Source organism: Capricornis sumatraensis, chromosome 8, assembly GCF_032405125.1.
Source record: "Capricornis sumatraensis isolate serow.1 chromosome 8, serow.2, whole genome shotgun sequence".
In the NCBI taxonomy this organism is placed as follows: Eukaryota; Metazoa; Chordata; class Mammalia; order Artiodactyla; family Bovidae; genus Capricornis; species Capricornis sumatraensis.
Window position 1 is genome coordinate 47,805,809 of NC_091076.1, and position 20,897 is coordinate 47,826,705.

At 43.0% G+C, this 20,897-nt stretch overlaps 1 protein-coding gene and 1 non-coding gene across 3 annotated transcripts in view; one reads left to right on the forward strand and one right to left on the reverse strand.

Moving 5' to 3' along the window:
• The window catches only part of FAT3 (FAT atypical cadherin 3), a 648,324-nt gene that overhangs the window by 69,879 nt on the left and 557,548 nt on the right, over positions 1-20,897 (forward strand). The window lies entirely within an intron of this gene.
• On the reverse strand, positions 4,619-4,727 carry LOC138084826 (U6 spliceosomal RNA). The gene has a single exon (XR_011145235.1). It is a non-coding gene; the product is annotated as a U6 spliceosomal RNA (small nuclear RNA).

The window sequence follows — 20,897 nt, forward strand, 5'->3', positions numbered from 1 at the left end:
TTTTACCTATGCAGTTTTTAAAGTCAGCAAAGAAGCCCTTCTGGGTTTGAAAACACATTTATTGGGGCAAAAGTCCAGACATTCAACCCAGTGGCCTGTCTTCCTCAGTACAATGGGAACAAAAAGATCCATCTTGCATGGTATCAGCATAGGCCATGCGACAATCAAGTGGTTAGTGTGTGTAAGAGAACACCGGCGGCGATTAACAGATGACAGTTATGATTTCTGTGGACTGTCTCTGGTATCTCGTATGTGCCTTAAAGCCACCCCGATCATTTGCTCTTCCTTCTAGGCCTAGAATGCTGAGATCATGTCCGTCAGTGGTGCCACATGTTTGTCCATCTGAGCCTCTGTTCTTGTCTCTGTCTCCCATTTAAGTTTCTGTGGGTAGGGGACAAGGAAAGACCCGTTATGGAGAGATCCTCAGTCCGAGCTGGGCTTCCCTGTGCTGTCTCTTGCTATAAGAGACCCCTTCACACGTGATTGGAGGTCTAGAATTTAAGCATTTCCTGCTTGAACTAACAGCAATAAAAGAGGAAATAGTGTGGGTGGGTTTGCTGAATAGCACCAAGTTGAAAATTTAAGACACTTTTCTGTATGGTCATTTGAGTTTTCACCAAGAACATTATTTCCATATATGTTGACAGGCAGGAGAGGAAAATTTCTGACCCATGAGTCTGTAAAGCGTTGAAGACTAAATAAATGCTCTTAGCAGAGCTGAGATGAAGGTGTGGCCAGTCTCAGTGGAGCCTTTCAGAGAGGAGAGGGTGTTTTCACAGCCCAGGCTCACTGGAACTCTGAGACCTATATGTATTATCTTGGTGATGTTGGCATAGAGTGTCCTTTCATTTGTTGCTGTAGGAACAGGGGACACCACACCTGCCTTCTCCATCTGCTTTGCATGTTATGCAAGGAGGTCTGAGAGGGCTCTTGGACACATGCTTCTTTGAGGGGTCACTGCTCAGTGAGTAATGCTCAGTTCTCATAATTTATTCTTGTGCTTCACGCTGGGATACCATCTCCTATCTTTCTCATCTATTCTTCTTCTATCCTTAGCCTTTGTTTTGAGTTATTTTGCTTATATGAAAATCCCTTATCTAGAAACAGGGCTTCCCAGGTGGTGCTGATGGTACAGAATCTGCCTGCCAATGCAGGAGACATAAGAGACGCAGGTTCGGTCCTTGGGTGGGAAAGATCCCTTGGAGGAGGGCGTGGCAACTCACTCCAGTATTCTTGCCTGGAGAATCCAGTGGACAGAGTGGCCTGGTGGGCTGCAGTCCATGAGGTTGCAAAGAGTTGGACACGACTGAAGTGACTTAGCATGCACATATAAAAACAAGGTGGCAGAGATCATCACCCCCAGGCCCTTAAGTCTTACGCAGGGCACTAGGAGCTACGATGAAATCAAGACCTCCCCCAAATCTAGTGAACAAGTGAGAGTCTGCTGTTTCTTGAGCAAAGCAGAAAAATGTGTCCTGGGTTGGTGTTCTGGCCAATATAGAATACTTGATGTTGATTAGAAAGTTAGACCCCTTAGGTGATTTCTCTGGCACATGTGGTTTTCCATTGCAAAATAAAATGTAGTTGCATTCATCGAATTTTAATTTTAGCCTGTTTTTTCTTATTTTGCCTTTTTAAAGCATTGCATCAGTTTTGTATTTCTTCACTATCTCTTCGCCTACAAGAAATACAACACGCGGGCTTCGATGATACTCTTTCTTGGAAACATATTTGACAAAGCTGCATATAGTAACAGCATAATTTTCTCAGCAGGAGAGCACTGCGTGCTACTCTCTTGCAACTGGGCTTTAAAAAAATCTTAAGAATACACTTACTTGGATAAATGCGGCTTGTGTTTTAATATTTTTGCAGTGACATCTTTGATTCTGAACATTCCCATTTGAAAAAATATATGAAACTTTCTTTTCCTGATGTGCGAGGGGAAAAATGGATCCTCTGACCAATTTCAGCATGAAGAACCACGGTGCTTGTTTAAATTGTTCTCTTTGTAAAATTATAAGCCTAGAATAATCCTGTCATTTCCCAATTCTGAAATATGTTTTCATCTGATCTAATTTATTCAGCAATGAGTGCTGACTGCGTTCCAAAGATTGATCAGCCTCTCAGTTTGTTACTTGCCTTGGGTACTGCATTCCTGGGTGTTTGTGTGTTCTTGCCGTGTCTGAATCAGGATGGGCATAGAATCAGAAGCCCTGGAGTGGGAACAGATGCCCTAGGCCCTTAGCTAATCTGTCCTGCATCACTAGAATAGCAGAATTATATTTTATTCCTCTTGTGCTGGCCACAGTTTCAGAAGAGTAGAGAATCACTGGAGCAAACTTACTCCACACTTCATATATCCACAACTGTGGTTTAGGAAAATGCTGCCTTGTCATGGTTGAACAAAAGAACATCTAGTGTCAGAAAGGAACAAAAATACCGCTGGGCACAAGGCAGGTGGTTCAAAGCATCTGAAGTCTAGGACTGACTTTGGGAGTTTCCCTGGTACTATTGGCTTTGCAAGATTGAAATGACCCCCTGAAATATACTTTGTTATAACCTCCACCACTTCGCCTTTACTTTTAAAACGTGTTATTTGTGTTTCGCTGCGCTGGGTCCTTGCTGCAGCACGTGGGCTTTCTCTGGTTGCGGTGCTCAGGCTGCTCACCGCAGCGACTTCTCTTGTTGCAAAGCATGGACTCTAGGGCATGCAGGCTTCAGTATTTGCAGGGCGTGGGCTCAGTCATTGTGGTTCCCGGGCTCTGGAGCACAGACTCAAAGAGCACATAAGCTTAGTTGTCCCAAGGCATGTGGAATCTTCCCTGGGCCGGGAATCGAACCTGTGTCCCCTGCATTGGCAGGCAGATTCTTAACTGCTGAACCACGGGGGACGTCCGCTCCTTTACCACTTGAAAGGTGAGAAGCAGTGTGAATAATCATGTGGGTCAATGTATTCGTCTTCCAGTATAAGATTTTTTTTTCTTTGCTGTCTTTTAAACAAACCACTGTCCCACAGTCAGAACTCCTTAAAACCTGTTTAACTTTTCATGTTAACATTAATGATAATTAATTTCTATGACCCTTGAATTAGTTTATTTTACATTTTTCTTTCTTTGGGAAAATGAACATGCTGTTTTGCTAAGTGTGTGTAAGAAACCACTGGCAGAGCCACCTGGATCAGATGTCTCTAAGCTTCATCAGTGCTTTATCCAGTACAGGACATTGACTTGGCTCGTTACATAAACAGCTTGCTTGGTTGCCACCAGCCCCTTGAAAGCAATTAGCATTTTAGCAACCTACCCCAGAAGCTGCCTGATAGATGAGGTTTCCGTGAGGCGCGAGATCACCTGCGCGGCACTGTTGTTGAACGGGTCCCGGTTCAGGGGCCAGCACACAGAAACTGGTGAGATGCTTCCTCAGGGCTCCTCCACATCCTTCACAGGCACAGGTCTGTCCGCATCCTGCTGAGAAAGATGGACGTGTCTGACCTTTGGTGGGAGCAGAGAGTGGGCAGGACAGATGCTGGAGGTTAGGCAGCAGCCAGGGAAATTTGGCCAAGGCAGCATGGATGGGTGCCTTAGCTAAAACCAACCATGCAGAATGATCCTGGAGATGGAGCAAGGGAATAGAGGATAAAAAGGCTAGTGAGACAATCGTTTGATTAATTTCCCTTTCCAGGTTTAGAAATGAATTCCTAGTCATTATTGCTTTCGTACAACCTGCTCTTTTGACAGTTCTTACAAAATGGTGGTGATTTTGTGGTTGAGTTTAGTTTAGTTCCTCCTTTAAGACTGTTAACCTATTATGAAGGTCATTTCTAAGTCACAGCTATGGGGAACAGTTTGCTGTCAGCTGATAATAGGCTTGTGTTTCTCATTAGATAATTAAACCCATTCCACGGACTTGATTTTCAGTCGCTCAGTCGTGTCTGACTCTTCAGCATTAAAATACATGCATTGGATACCACTTAGATACTTTGCTGGATTCTGGAAATAGCAAAATGAAAAGAATGGACTGTGCTCTTCTGTAAGATATCATATGGAAGACAGATGTGTAAACCAATAACTACCAAGGGGTGTGATGGGTGAATGTAGCCACAGAAATGCTAAGGTAAAAGCTGAGCATGAAAGAGGTCATTACCAACTTTGCTGGAGGAATGTGTGACTCAGAGAAGACTTCAGAAAGGGAATGATACCTGAATCATCTTATCAGGAGAGAAATTTACCAGAAAAGGAAAAGACATGACGGAGAACATACTGGACAGAGCCGCACAGCGTGGGCAGAGTTGCATAGATGGGAATTTTTATATAATTTAGTCTTTTTTCTTTTAAATTTATCTCTATTGAATTGTAGTTGGATTATAGTGCTGTGTTGAACTGCTGCTGTTGAGCAAATTGACTCAGTTATATATATATATGTATGTATGTGTGTATATATGTATGTATGATATGTATATATATTCTTTTCAATTATGGTTTACCACAGAATATTGACTATAGTTCTCCTGTGTTATACTGTGGGACCTCGTTTATCCGTTCTATATATAATAGTTTGCATCTGCTAATCCCACACTCCCACTCTTACTGTCTACCACCGCCTCCCTCTTGGCAGTCACTAGAAAAATATGTAATGCTTCATGAATTTGCATGTCATCCTTGTTCAGGGGCCATGCTAATCTTCTCTGTATCATTCCAGTTTTTTAGTGTATGTGCTGCCAAAGCAAACACAGTTTTAAACCAGTCTGGATGGGAAAGAATTGACTTACAAAATCTAAAAAAAAAAAAAATTGAGGAAAAAAAAAAAAAAAAAAGAGCCCAACTAAAGTAATAGATTCTGGCTCTGTTAATAATGGCGTACAGTATCACTGGTGATCCCTGTGAATATTTAAGCCATAGATGTTCTTAAATTTAGGTGAGAACCATCTTCCTTAAGTTTAGGAGAGGAAATAGTAGTAGTAGGTTTAGAAGCTGCTTTCCCCTTAAACCCGCAGGTGCCTCGTGTGTACCTGTTGAGTGGGTGCGCAGGGGCTTCTGAGGTGAGAATTCTAGCTTCCTTTCTACAGTCACCGATGGGGGGGTATCACCTCGGGTGTGTCACTTAGTGGAGTCTCTCATCTTGATCAAAATTAGCTGTTTGTGTGTCTATCTAAATTCTCCTTCCAACTCGGATCTCATTACCTATCAAAAGACCTTGTAATATATTTTGACACATGAAGGAGAATAATTCACCTGTCTCAACAGTTGCCTCATACTGGAAAACTGTATTCCATACACTATTCCATATCTTTTAGATTACTTAGTAAAATGTATTTTATGTAGTGATAACCTCATACCCTGAAGAAGCCATTTACTAGGCTAGAGAAGCAATTACTTTAAAAAATAATATTTAGGGGCTTCCCTGGTGGCTCAGTGATAAAGACTCTGCCTACCAATGCAGGAGACTTGGGTTAGGTCCCTGATCCAGGAAGATCCCACGTGCCTCGGAGCAGCTAAGCCTGCACGCCACGACAGTTAAGCCTGTGCGCGGGAGCCCGGGAGCTGCAACCACTGAAGGCCCTGATCCCCGGAGCCTGTGCTCCACAAGAGAAGCTACTGCCCTACGGAGCCCGCGCCGTGACTGGAGAGAAGCCCAGGCAGCATCAGAGACCTGGCACAGCCACCGACAGATTACCTTAAAATGATATTTAGGAATAACTATAACAGTAACCAGCTTTGGTGAAAGAGTTAAACAAGCTTCCTCTCTCCACAGCAGAGAACACAAACTTGTCTGTTATGACATCACCAAGCATCTCTCCGACTTGGTGTCTTGTAATTTGGTCGCCCTCCGCGTGTGACGGGTGTGTCACGTCATCAGAAGGCGCCGTACGCCATGGCAAAGATGAAGCTTTGAGCAGCATCTGCCTCTTTGTGCCTATGGCTTACCAACCCTGCTGCCCTGGGGAGCACTCCAGCCAAGAGGGATCACCCCCACCTGCAGTAACAGATGCATAATGTAGTCTGCTTAGGGAATGTGTTCGGGTTCTTTTCTGAATCAAAATTCCATTTGTTTGTTTGTTTTTATTTACATAACTTTGCTGGGAATTGCCTTTGTGGTATGTGTTACTAACAGAGCTGGAACCACCGCACAGAGTGCTTTCAGTCTTTGCAAAACATAGGTGTGCCTGTTACAGCTTTTAGGAAATCACTCGGTTGGAGAAGAAAACATTTGTTAATATTTGGACCTCCTGGCCAAACATCATTCTAGTTTTCAGAAATTATCAGCAAAACAAAGGAGTGTTCAGAGAAGGCTCTGGCCTCTCCCTGGCCCCCTCCCCATGAGACTTCTGACTTACATTCACCAAATCTGAAAGCCCTTTAGTGCAGGCTTCCTGCTCCCCTCCCCCAGTCCATATTCTATATTAAATTATTAGCGTTCTCTATATAAACTCCCTGGGAAACCAGAACCCTTATTATGACTTCTGGATTTCATTTTCCTTACATAAGCATTTAATGATAAAACAGCTTTCATGAACACTTAACATTTCAGTTCCTGTTAAATGTTCTTAAATTTCATAGTAGTATGCTATGTTCATTTCCATGTAGCATTCTTAAAAGTGGCTTAAGGCAGCGAGTGGTCCCCAACTGTTTTGGCACCAGGGATTATCTTTGCAGAAGACAGTTTTTCCAAGGACCAGGGGTGGGATGGTTTCAGGAAGATTGAAGTGCATTACATTTATTGTGTACTTTATTTCTATTATTATTATATCAGCTCCACTTCAGATTAGACCCCAGAAGTTGGGACCTCTGGTTTAAGGGGCTTGCACATTGCTAAGTCAACCTGACTTCCAGGAAAACCTTGTATAGGTTGCAGGTGATGGATATTTATATTGACCTACAAAGATCCAAGAAGTTCATGGGGCCCTATTTTGTGTTAATCCCACTATAAAGTGTGCCTGAAGCAGAGAGTTTGGGGCTTTAAAAAGCTGAAGATCCCCATGAAGATTAATAATAAGATATAAAGCAGAGATAGGAAGATTGTATGACATTTCTTTCAGACCTTGGATTTCTTTAATCCCTAGGTGTGTTGGGTTAGTGCTTACCTTCATGAATGGATTACCAAGGTGAATTTCACTCTCTGCCTTTCTAATGCCTTATTTTTATGACTGCTGTTACTGTTGTATATTTGTTCATCCCAATTGTGTACACGTCACTAAAGCCAAGGCCCCTGACTAGTCTTAAATGAGATAAATAAGAGTCTGGAGCCACCAATTCAATTCCAGGTATGCTCTTTTTAATTTGTGTGAAGACTTTATGCCATCCTTCCAGCTAAAAGATAGAATCACAGTTGACTCAAGGGATAACTTGCCATCTTTCAAGGGTAACCTCATAGAGACTTTAAAGAATTTGGGGAACTTGCGTAGTCAAAAAAGATTGTTTCCTTGAGGATGTCCAAGGCAGAAAAACATGGAAAGCTCACTTAGATTTTAAGCTCATTTTTATCTCTTTATTGTCAGAGCAGTGGTTAGCAAAGCCCAACCTGTAGGCTGGCTGCCTGATTTTGTTGGTTTTAAAAAAATCTATCATTTATATTTATTTGGAGGATAATTGCTTTACAATATTGTGTTGATTTCTGCCATACATCAACATGAATCAGCCACAGGTAAACATAGGTCTGTTCCCTCTTGAGAGGGATGCCTGGGATGGGAGGAGGGAGGGAGATTCTGATTTTGTTCAGTTTTAATGGGACACAGCTTTTACCACACAAGGCAGAGTTGAATAGCTGCCACAGAAACATTCTGAATCACAAAACTTAAAATACTTACTCTCTGACTCTTTACAGAGAAAGTTTGCAGAACCCTGCCTTAGGATATTATTGATGCTTAATATTTATGAGGACAATTTAATTAATAATTATAGATTGTAAAAGGAAGAGTCTTAGATTAACATACACACACTGCTGCTGCTAAGTCTCTTCAGTTCTGTCTGACTCTGTGTGACCCAATAGATGGCAGCCCACCAGGCTCCCCCATCCCTGGGATTCTCCAGGCCAAGCACACTGGAGTGGGTTGCCATTTCCTTCTCCAATACACACACTAGTATATAAAATAGACAGCCAACAAGAACCTACCATATAACACAGTGAACTATACTTAGTATCTTATAAGAACCTGTAAGGGAAAAGAATCTGAAAAAGAATAGGTGTATTTGTGTGTATTGGAGAAGGAAATGGCCACCCACTCCAGTCGCCAGTATTCTTGCCTGGAGAGTCCCACGCACAGAGGAGCCTGGCAGGCTGCGTCCATGGCATTACCAGAGTCAGATGCAACCAAGCGACCAAACCTCCACAACCAGCAGCACCGCATGCACGCGTAACTCACTCGCTTTGCTGTGTATCTGGAACGAACACCACGTTGTAAATCCCCTATGTCTCTTTTCTTTCTTTTTTAAAAATTGCTTAGTTATTTGTTTGGCTGTGCTGAGTCTTGGCTGTCGCGTGCGAGATCTTCAGTGTTTAGCTGTGGCATGAGGGGTCTTTAGGTTGCAGCCTGCAGAACCTCTAGTTGGGGCATGCAAACTCTTAGTTGTAACATGCGGGCTCTAGCTCACTGACCAGAGATCGAACCCAGGCCCCCTACACTGGAGCGCAGAGACTTAGCCACTGGAACACCAGGGAATTCCCCCAAATCAACTGTATTTCACTTAAAAAAAAGGAAATGGTCTTGTCAGTAAGTCCATGCATTACGATTTCTGCTTTCCCCAAAGTGAACATTGTTTGATGCTCATAAAAGATGCAGTGGGAAAAAGCTGAACAAAGATTGCCCGTGGATGGCTTCACTCAGCCTTAGTTCATGGAGATATTCTGGAGCCTCCGTTCTCATTTTCCACCCAGTTTCACAGTGAGTGGGATTTCACATCCGAGTTCTGGTCCCAAAGGATTCAACAGTTCCAGAAGTCAAGGTTAGAGTAAGTGGTGATCAGCCTCTCAATTCCAATGGGGCTTGGAGGACAGAGAGAATACCCATCGTAACCAAATCTGTAATAATAATTTAAATTCTACAAATTCCAGGACTCTAGCAGCTTGATTTAGGAAATCTTTCCTGTCTTTTTTTAAAAAACAAGGGGAAAATGCACAAACAGATTAAAGTGCATTTAGAAACCCAGCTGGCTTATTTTTCACCTCCCAAAGGAGTACTTGACTCCCTGTTACACTATTTTCCCTTTTTATCAAATTGCTAAGAAACAGTAACTCAATTGATTTAAATGATTTCTATCACACATAGCCTTTAAGACAAGCAGTCGGTTTATTATGCTCAGTCATAACGGTGGTATTTTACTTCTATGAATTGTATTTTTAGCAGCACTCATAAAATACCCAGTTTGACTTCGTTTATTAAAATTTCTCATTTTTCCATTAACTGATGTTTTTCTGTCTCAGATAATTTGCCTGTCCATTGATATTGCATAACTCAATGGAAATATATCTTTCAAAAGAATGAACAGATCATTCTTTGTGGCTTAGATAAGATGATTTTATCTCAATATATCATGAAGAATAATGCTTCGGTTTTTGTTTTAGTCAAATTTCACATTTAATGTTGTAATCTGAATATCACTTTGAAATTAATTACATTAATTTTGTGGCTTGCTATTTAGTAGTTTCTTATTGCTGAGAGCCTAGATATTAAAAAAAATCATTTTCTGCTTTTTAGATAAGAAGATATTCAATTTTAACTTATTCCACTCTTGTCTGCAAAATTAATTAGAAAAGATGCCTGGTTTTGTATTAATAAGTTTCAGTTTGGTGTTTTATTCTCTGTTGAGTCCCTTGCAGTCTGTTGCTGAAGCCATCTAGGCCTTCATAAGGCATTTGCATTATTTTTTTTTTTTTAGCTTCCTCCTGTTTTATTGGCAAGTGACCATGTGTATGGTAATTGAACAATTGTCTGCTTACTTGGGTTTATGGAATTTACATCAGCAAGTGTTGGAGATCTTAAATTTTGCTCTCCAAACAGACTTGAAGAGGAAGCTTTCTGAAACACCGTCATTTGGTTAAAAATGTATTTGCATTTAATTGAGTGACAGTCACTCTCAAAACACTGAAGCCGCGTGGCCCTTTCCTCTTGGCCACTCCTTGTGCCTTTGTAATCGCAGAGACTGGAGCCTGGGCAGCTCTCCAGTCTCGCGGGGATGCATGGCAGCCCAGGAGAGGGGACGGCTGCAGACCGGGTCCCAGGGAGCCTGCAGTCAGCCCGCTAGGGCTTCTCATGCGGCCCATTGCCCCTGCTGCCCACCAAGTGCTGGTTTTCCTTCCTGTCTGACAGCTGCAGATCCTGAAATGGAGATGGGGAGGTGGCCTTTGTCGGGTTCCCCAGCCAGTGCGGCAGAATAGAGCTTCGAGCTGTGCCTGTGGCTCGATCACTTTGTGATGCACCTTCCTGTCCCCTTGTCCTTGGCCTTTCTTGTCGTGTGTGATTGACTCTCCATCAAGAGCACCTCATCTCTGCCCTGGCTGCATCCCAGCAGTGTGTCCCCCTCTGTCCCCACCCGCTCAGTCCTGAACCGCCCGTGCCCTGCCCCCCTCACCTGACACTTCTGGTCCATTCCCTCCCGTCTCTGCCCTGTGCTTCCCTGACCCCCCTCACTTCTTCAGCTCCCCAGGGCAGCCTTAATTTTTTGTTCTAATTCTGTGACCAGTGCTGCTGGTAATATGATAGGGATTGCACTGAGTCTGTAGATTGCCTTGGGAAGCATAGTGACTATGACAATGCTCATTCTTGCAATCCAAGAACACGATACAGCTTTCCATTTGTGTGGTCTTCAGCTTCTTTCATCACTGTCTTATAGTTTTTGGAATACAGCTTTATTGGCTCCTGAGGTGGATTTATTCCTAGGTATTTTATCCTTTTTGACAAGATGGCAAATGGGATTGTTTCCCTAATATCTCATTCTGGTATTTTGTTGTCAATGTATAGAAATGCAACAGATTTCTGTATATTAATTTTGTATCCAGCAACTTTACTGAATTCATCAATGAGCTCTAGTGGTTTTCTGGTAGCAGTTTTAGGGTTTTCTATGTATATAGCATCATGTCATCTGCAAACAGTGGCAGTTTTAAGAAGAAGGGATGCAATCTTTGATAAGGAGAAACTTGGTAGGGTGCCTGGGGCTGGGGAGAAGAATACTTGACCCAAGGCTATGGCGAGATGCTGGGACCAGGGTGCATGTGTGGATGAGTGTGTTAGCAGCGGCCGTGGAAAGGTGTGCAGTGAAGGAGACAAAAGGCCTAAATGACTCTGAAGATGGGCCAAGGAGCCTGGCATACAGACATGCGGTTATGGCCGCTGAAAGCTGCTGGGACTTGGTGGCTAGGGAAGAACAGGAAAAGTTCAAGTTTTACACCACCACTGGGTCCTTCTGCCTCTGTAACTTGGCTTGCTCCTTGTAAAGTCTGGATCACGTAGGTCACATGGTCTCAGAAAGTGGGCACTCACAATACTAGGAGCTGGAGCTTATCTCACTCGCCCTTGTCCTGCTCGTTGCAGTCACCCAGCCCCTGCCAACCTGCTTAATCATGCTTGTCTGTGTAAAGGTCAGTCATCCCCCTCCCTGTCTTGACTGCCGTTCCCATGCAGGTGAAACTGCTTAGTTTAAACCAGCCTATTAGCAGCTAGTTTTGCCCACTAGAGTCTGTCTATAAAAACTCTGTAACCCCTTTGTTCAGAGCTCAGAGCTTGGCGTGTTAACTCCTCTTGTCCCTCCAGCATAATAAACCTGAGTTCTCCCACTCTCTGAGTGTGGTGTTTGGTTTCTCGAGTACTGGTTTCTGCAACAGGGAAATCCTGCCTTGCCCTGTATCTGACAGGCAGTCCATGGATATTTACTGAATGGCCACAGATGGAATCTGGACTTTATAGGTCTTTTTGTAAGGGAAACTGAGCTGGAGAAAGGTGAAGCTAGAGATAGCATAATCCAGTAGGATGCCAGTTAATCATTTTGCCTCTTCTCTGTGTGTAAGATTCACAAGAAACTGGAGATTCACTAAAGGAAAACACTTCAGAATCATATTCTTAATTGGTGTGTTTATATTTCTTTTGTTGTTCAGTTAAGTCGTGTCTCACTTTGCAACCCCATAAACTGCAGCATGCCAAGCTTCCCTGTCCTTCACTATTTCCTCAAGTTTGCTCAAACCCATGTCCATTGAGTCAGTAATGCCATCCAACCACTTCATCCTCTGCTGCCCCTTCTGCTTTTGCCTTTGATCTTTCCCAGCATCAGGGTCTTCTCCGATGAGTTGGCTCTTTGCATTAAGTGGCCAAAATATTGGAGCTTCAGCATCAGTCCTTCCAGTGAATATTAAGGGTTGATTTCCTTTAGGATGGACTGGATTGATCACCTTGCTGTCCAAGGGACTCTCAAGAGTCTTCTCCAACACCACTGTTCGAGAGCATCAGTTCTGGAGTATGAAGTCAAGTGGGCCTTAGGAAACATTACTACCCAACAAGGCTAGTGGAGGTGATGGAATTCTAACTGAGCTATTTTAAATCCTCAAAGATGATGCCGTTAAAGTGTGTTTATATATACTATTGCTGGGGACTTCCCTGGTGGCTTACCTGGTAAAGAATCCGCCTGCAGTGCAGGTGATCTGGGTTTAATCCCTCGGTTGGGAAGATCCCCTGGAGAAGGGAACGGCTACCCACTCCATTATTCTGGTCTGGAGAATTCCATAGACTGTATAGTCCATGAGGTCGCAAAGAGAGGGACACAACTGAGTGATGTTCACTTTCACTTATTTATATCTAGGAGAAGTGATATTAAAGACTATATGGAGCATAGACCAAGTAGAATCTCTGATACATAAGCCTTGCTCTTGCCTCTTCTCTGTCACCATGTGTCCCCGGGGCAGTTACGAACCCTGCCTGCCAGCCAGCCCTGCATTTGTCTAAGTCAGTGCTTTTCAAACTGAGTTATGATCCCATCCATGGATCATGCTGTGAAGTCAGTGGGTTGCAGAGAGCATTTGAAATGACACATTATAAAATATAATAGAGATCATTGCGTTGCACATCATGGGCTTCAGTTATGTTTTGTGACAGAAAATACATTTCTTATTGCGGGTCACCAGAAAGTTTGAAACACAACATTTTAAGTGAAAAGAGCTCATTACTTAGGAATATCATAAATCTGTCTTTAGCTCTGCGTGTAAAGAGAGCATGTGATTTATTACGCCAGCCAGGACACATTTCAGAGGGAAAAGGGTAGCTCTTAATTAGACCACAACAGGTGTAAACTGGGCCTGCCTCAAGCTAATTAAGAATTATGGCCACTCTGCCTGTATTAACCAGAGTTCTCCAGAGAAACAGAACCATGAGATATATAGATCTATATACATCTAGATCCATCTATCTCTGTATGGAGCAGAAGAGACAGAGGCGGGGAAAGGGGATGGGGGATACTGAGATTTATTTTAGGAATTGACGTGCATTCTTATGGGGGCTGGCAAGTTGGAAATGCATATGACAGGCCAGCAGTAGGCTGGATACTCAGCTAAAAGCTGATGCTTCCATCTAAGTCCAAATTCTGCTGCAGGCAGTAGGCAGGGTTTCCATAGTGCAGGCCTGGGGGAATTCCTTCTTCTTAGAGAAACCTTTTAAGATCTTGAAGCTGATTGAATGAGGCCCACACACACTTTGGAGGGTAATCTACTTTACTTGAAGTCTATTGATTTAATTATTTATCACATGAAATAATACCTTGGGACTTCCCTGATGGTCCAGTGGTTAAGAATCTGCTTGCGAGTGCTGGGACACAGGTTCTATCCCTAGTCCAGGAAGACTCCACATGCCTTGGGGCAACTAAGCCTGCCTGCCCTAGAGCCCAAGCTCCCCAACAAGAGAAACCACTGCAGTGAGAAACCCACGTACCACAACTAGAGAGCAGCCTTGTTTCCCCACAACTAGGGAAAGCCGGTGCATAGTAACGGAGGCCTAGCATGGCCAACAAAAAGGAAAAATTAAGAATGAAAATACACGTTCACAGCAACATCGAGACTGGTACTTGACCACACAGCTGGGTGTCATAGCCCAGCAGAGCTGTCGTAGGAAATTACCCAGCACACCACTTAGGGAAGAGGTGGTGGATGAACATAGCTCAAAGCTTTCCTTAAAGCCCTAAGGCTGTGCTGAGGCCAGACAATTTGTTAGGAGTTTTGTTGTACTATTTAATTTTATTTGTAGTTATTGGCTATTGAGTATTGCCAATTTAACCTTGTGGTACTTGAAATAATTTTTTAGAGAAGAAAAATATTTTTTCACTTTGGTGGTTTAGATCACTTTTTTACTAAGCATGAGTTATATGTAACTTTGTATTTAAAACTGTTTTAATATTTTATAAAACGTTTCATGAAATGTTTAGAGAAGAATGTTCCTAAATAGCTTTGTTGTTTGGGACACATTGTTTAAACTATAGAAACTGCTGTAAAAGTATATTTGTAGGTAGTCAATAATTTTCCATGTCTCTCGCTGCAAGAGAAAGTATGAGGGCTCTCAAGTGCCCAGAAAATCCACAAAAGCATTAATTTTCACCAAATGGCAGGAACTGCCCGCTAGGCAGCTTTGCCCTGTAGTAAACTGCAGCGGAGTAACCAGTAAACCCTTAGCAGAAACCTGGCCTTGTTAGGGTCTTTGGGGAAGGAAAGAGAATCCTGCAAAGTTCTATACTGAAAAATATCCAAATGAATTGCACATCCTTCATCTTTGCTGACCCAGTAGTCAACTTTGTGCTTAATTCATTAAGTGTTGCATTTCCCCTACTTTTAGAAGGATTGTTTGCCAACTATAGATCATTCGGAAGCTGTTGAAGAAGTGTGAAAAATCAGAGTATAGTAGGATCATTAACATTTGAGCGTTTCCTTTCCACCTCATTTTCTGTGAGCTTTTAACAAGTTAAAATTGCATGGCTTACATACTTCTGTGCTTTGTGTTTTTGTCAGGTGACTTTATACATTTTATACATTTTATGCATTTTATACATTTTCCAGTGACAGTAAGTACCTCCCGTAAGTCTTGTCTGCTGTCTTCATCATGTGAAATGTAGTCTTCATTATGGGAGAATGTCACATTTAAGTCACTCAGAGTTCTTCCCTGCTGGATCTTTAATATATTCACCAGTTCTCTTGTTATTGTAAATAATGCTGCAGTGAACTACTTTGTGAATGAAGCTTTTCTCTTGTTTGGATTTCTTTAAAAGAGCTTTCTGGTTGCTCAGGAAAATTACCATCATGAGCTTCCTACTGAGCCCTGCCTGTTCTGGGTCCTGAGGTTGGCGAGGAATGACCCAACCCTCAGCACCCCTGGAGACCTTCATGGAGGGCTGAGCTGCTTGCTAAGTGGCAACAGAAAGCTACTTTTTCAGGAGAGCAGTTAACTTGGGTTGAGAAGGATGAGATTCAGTGGATACTGATCAGGTGAGAGGCCCTATGGGTCTTGGAATGTTTCACTTCACAAGGGATTAAGGGAGCCTTGTGAGTTGAGGACTTGAACTCATAGGCCAGGAGAGCAAGGTGGGTCTGCGATGGAAATCCTTGCTGGGATTGCTCCTGGTCCTCCCTGGCAGTGCATCACAAAAGTGATGTTTGGGAAAAAGGATGGAAGGAGACTGTCGCTCTCGTGCTCATGTTTACGTGCATCAGTTCCACTGACAGCAAGAGCACAGTATGAGCTCATGCCCCAGTGCTCCTTTTGACTCTTGAAAATAAATCTGTTGTAAGTAGGATCTTCCTCAGTAGTTAAAGAACTCTCACACTACCTTATTTCTTGGAGCATGTGGTCAGGCAAGTTTAAGGTCGCCGCTCTAGAAGCCCCTAATCATGAAGCGATGTGGAGAGAAGTCGCATTTTAGGGACTCGGAATCGCTCCCGCGTCATCTGCTGGACGTCGCATCTGCATCGTCATCTCGTGCAGCTGTTGTCAAAGCTTTGCCTCCTTCTAGAGTCTTTGATGTTGCTTTCGAGCGTTGTTTCTCAAGCAGGTAAATCTTGACCCATAAGGCGGTCTCCACTGCTGATCGGCCATGTGACACAGACTGTCTGCCCGCCTCTGCGTCTGCTCCTCTGCAGCGCCAAGTGTCACATCTGCTTCCGAGAGTCATGTTGGGGGTCGGGTAAAGAGAGCAGGGCACACAATACTCAGTACATGCCGGTGTTCACTACACAAAGCCATTTTTATATTTATTAACAGCTATCCCTAATTCTCTCTAGATTTTTGTCCTTATGCATAAAGTTTCAGTGCCCCAGTAGGTAGCTCTTCCCAGTTATCTATACTGGGACTGATGCTAACTGACATGAGAATCACAAGAAAGCCAAAATTGGTAACACAGCTCCTAAGGACTTCACTCTTTGGGATTCTCTCTCCCTTCCTGTTTTCTTCATATTTTCATTATTGACTCTGTGTCTAGCTCTCTGGTAAGTGCTGGGGATTTTAAGTTGAATAAAATGCCATTTCTGACCTCACAAAGTCTTTGTGGCCGAGTACTTCCCAGATTTCTAGCATGTAGATGCATAAATTAAAGTACTCTGAGGATGCTCTCATTCACTTATGAGACACCCTGGAAGTTCTGTGGTGTGAAAAGCTCTTTACACTCCCTTTAGTTTGATGCCCAAAGTTATCTCTGCTTTGACAGGAATCTTTTCTGGAAGGAATGGGTTTCCACCTTTCAGAGTTTAGATACTGTCAGCTGAGCAAAGCTTCAAGGACCTGGCTTTTCCTGGCGTGGTTCCTGGTTCTGTCAGCTACCACTCTTCTTAGAGATGGAGATGAAAGTCCGCCTCTCAGATCCGGGAATGAGTCTGGGTGGGACAGAGGTCCCTCTGTTCCATTCTGGCCTCTGACTTAGGGTTTCTGACAGGCCCGCTCTGCTGCTCTGGTGCCTGTTCTGTGATGTTTTGCCTCCTGAGTACAAAGCCTGGAGACTGCGGAGTGTTGCACAGCAGTCCTCAAATGAAAAATTAAGAGAAGGCATATTTTTGCATTTGTCATGGAAACTTCCAGAAATTTCAGTCTTGGATGGAAAGTAGTTTTATGACACTATTTCCTCAGTGCTGTCTTGATTCCTGTCTTTGGATTTTGGGTTAGTCAATGAGTCGTTCACTGGGAAGTGTAGTAATAGCTATGACATTGATTCAGGGTTGGACTTCTCATTCCGGTCTCCTGGGAAACTTAGTGGATGGAATCTTAGAATGTCTGAGTAGGCAGTAAATAAACACTCATCCTCATTTTGAAGGATGCAAAGGCTTGCAAACTGAGATGTGAAATATTTAAGAAACTCTTAAAATCTCATAGCATATCAGAGTTGAAAATACTTTTGTGGTTATCTAATTTATCTTTATGTATTTTAACAATGAGAAACTTAAAGCCAACTTAAACTATTTCCCTGTGTTAATTACACAGTGATTAATTGGAGGTAGAGATACTGGGTTTGGAGCCAGCTCTCCCTCTTATTAGCTTTTTGACCTTGAGCAAGTTATTTCACCTCAGTGTCCTCATCTGCATGCAAGGGGGAAATAGTTTCAGTGTAGCTCATAGGGCTGTTTTCAGTTAAATGAAATAAGCCACCAGGTCAGTTCATTTCAGTAAACTTTAGCTATTATTATGATGGAGTGTGGAGAATTGTGAAACAAATCCTCTCTGAGCTGATCTGCAAAATTACATTTTCAACAGGTGTTCATGGTGGGTGAGGATATTCCGGGAAGGAAGGACACAGAGACAGGGACTTGAAAGTCTTAATGGGAACATTAGGAGTAATCCAGCTTGACTCTGCTGCGTCATGCATGAATTCAAGAAGGGAGGTTCAGATCTGAAAAAAGTAGTTGAAACCTAATCATGGCTGGTCTTGGATGCCAGGACATGGAATTTAAAGTTCAGTCGTGTGTGTGTGTGTGTGTGTGTGTGTGTGTGTGTGTGTGTGTGTGAGTGAGTGTGTGAGAGAGAGAGAAAGAGGGACAGACAGATAGAGATATGATTATACCTGGAGTAAAGGAGAGTAGTTGATGAAATTATACAGGAAGGGAAGTTTTCTTTTGATAAAGTAGAATTATAGCTTGTAGTCTGACAGTGTATGTTAAAAACTTACAAATATGTCTCATTCTTGCCTGGCAATTCTGATTTTAGAAAAGTATGCAGAAATAATAGGTTAAAACTAACAACCTAAATATCTAATAATGGGGGCTTGGTTAAAAGACGGCAAGTTTATATAATTCAATATTATCTAGTGATAAAATGATATTTCTTTTTAATTGATGTAGATCACTGAGATAATGCTAAAATGATTCAGCAGGTGTAAAATAGTATGTTTATGTGATCTCATAAAAATATATATGTATGTATGGTGGCCCGTGCCTTAATTCATAAAAGTCTGGCAGGGATCTAAACTGAAATATCAATAATGGTTACCTTTGGGTGACTTTTTAATTGAATTAAAATATATATAACATAACATTTCCTATTCAACCATCCTTAAGAAAACAGCTCTGTGATGTTAATACATTTACCATTTTCTGCAGCCATCTCCATCTCTAGAATATAGGGTATTTTTCTTTATTCTTCATACTTTTATCTAGTGTTTGAATTTTTTAATTTTATAACTGAAACAAAATTTGAGTTAAAAAATATACAGTGAGGTTCCAGTGTTCACAGGGATACTATTGCTGGGATAAGGGAAATCACGCCCTGACTCGGTTCATGACTGGCAGAGCGGAGAGGGAGCACGGGGACTGCCAGGCTGTCCTCATGGTTTTATTACAGCGTCTGATCCCCCTGGATCAGACGTGCTTTTCTCTGAGATACATTTGGGACACCGTATTTATGGGAACTGGACTTAGGAGCTGCTGGGGACCTGAAGGCATTTGGTGTGCACCGTAGACTGTACGGCAACCAAGCCACCAGATCCACAATCAGGCTGTCACACCAGCTTCAGGAAACCTGGGGACCCAGGGCTGGTCAAGGTCGCATATCTAAGGAAATGTCCACAGAGGCACCAGCCCTCGCTTTGGCACATCGCTGCTTGTGGGAAAGCCTTCCTCTGTGAGAGCGTCAGGGATCTCCATATCAGTTTCATACTGCTTATAACTGAATTCTCTGATGACCAGATTCCTTCACTTACAGGGACCTTTGTTGCTTCAGTATTAACAAAAAGTCTCAAAGTAGCAAAACACTAAGCTATTTAAATTTATTTTCTGCAACGCATGGGCTCTAGTGCTCTGTTCTAAAGCAGAATTGAGAATATTTTAGCACTTTTCTCTCGTATGCTCTGTCTTACTAGGTATGTTTATTATACAGCGTAAAAACCAGATTTCCCCATAAGATAGAAAAATAAATCCATAAGGAATCGTCCTTCAAGAAAAAACACATGGTTTCATTTAGGGACATTTCTCAAAAGGTCACTTTGTCTCTGCAGACATGGAACAAAGCTACTGCACAGAAGCACAGATGCTCTGGTGGAGGTGAGAAGGAACATGACAGGGTGTCTGACCCCAGGGCCTCGTGATTTACTCTGTGGATTGCAGCTGAAGTCAGTACACATGTAAACGTCTTCACGGGAGACCTGTGCTTCTGCGAGGCACACAGTTCTTAGGATGGTGGCAGTCTCCCCGAGTGAAGGGCTGATGAGGATTGGGAGGGTGGAGCCTGGCCCAGAGCCTTGAATGATGGGTGACAGACAAGGAGATGATACATCAGAGGTGTCTTCTGGATGGAAAGAAGAGCCCAGTAGAAGTGCAGAATTGGGGATATACATTGTAATGTTTGGATAATGGGTTTCCCCCGGAAGTAGAATTAGAGGCAAGGATTGGAATGCAAGTCTTATATTAGCGGGTGATCCCAGGAAACATTAGCAGGGGGTCAGGAAATGGGGACAAGTGGGGAGAGATGCCAGTGAAGGGCGGGTCATGAAGACACTGAGCTTGTACGCTCAGAGAAGCTCAGCCCTGCTGGGGAGCTCTGGGAGACAGTGTGTGGCACACCTCAGACTTATCCCAGCCGAGGCCAAGGCAACTCCTCTTCACAGCACTCGGACCCCTGCTGCTTGAGGACACTCCCAGGGGCCCGGATGCTGGCCCTTCCAGAGTGCCGTGCACAGATGGAACGCACATCTGTGGCTGGAATAAAAATCTCTCAGCTGTTAGCGGAAATCTTAGTTTCTCCAATCTAACTCCTGGGACTAGAAACAAAATATCACATAAATGGTAATGTTAAATTATTTGGCTGCTATGAAGTGAAAGTTTCTGTCTTTCCAAATTCATATGTTGAAACCTAACACCCAATATGATGATATTTAAAGGTGAGACCTTTGGGAAATGATTAGATTTAGATGAAGTCATGAGGGTGAGGTCCTCAGGATCGAATTAGTGCACTTGTAAGAAGAGATTAGTTAAGTTAAGTGAACTTCAGTCACTCAGTCATGTCTGACTCTTTGCAAACCCATGAACCGCAGCACGCCGGGCCTCCTTGTTCATCACAAACTCCCAGAGTCCACCCTAACCTATATGCATTGAGTCAGTGATGCCATCCAACCATCTCATCATCTGTCATCCCCTTCTCCTCCTGCCCTCAATCTTTCCCAGCATCAGGGTCTTTTCAAATGAGTCAGCTCTTCACATCAGGTGGCCAAAGTATTGGAGTTTGAGCTTCAAAATCAGTCCTACCAATGAATACCCAGGACTGATCTCCTTTAGGATGGACTGGTTGGATCTCCTTGCAGTCCAAGGGACTCTCAAGAGTCTTCTCCAACACCACAGCTCAAAAGCATCAATTCTTTGGTGCTCATCTTTCTTTATAGTCCAACTCTCACATCCATACATGACCACTGGAAAAATCATAGCCTTGACTAGACGGACCTTTGTTGGCAAAATAATGTCTCTGCTTTTCA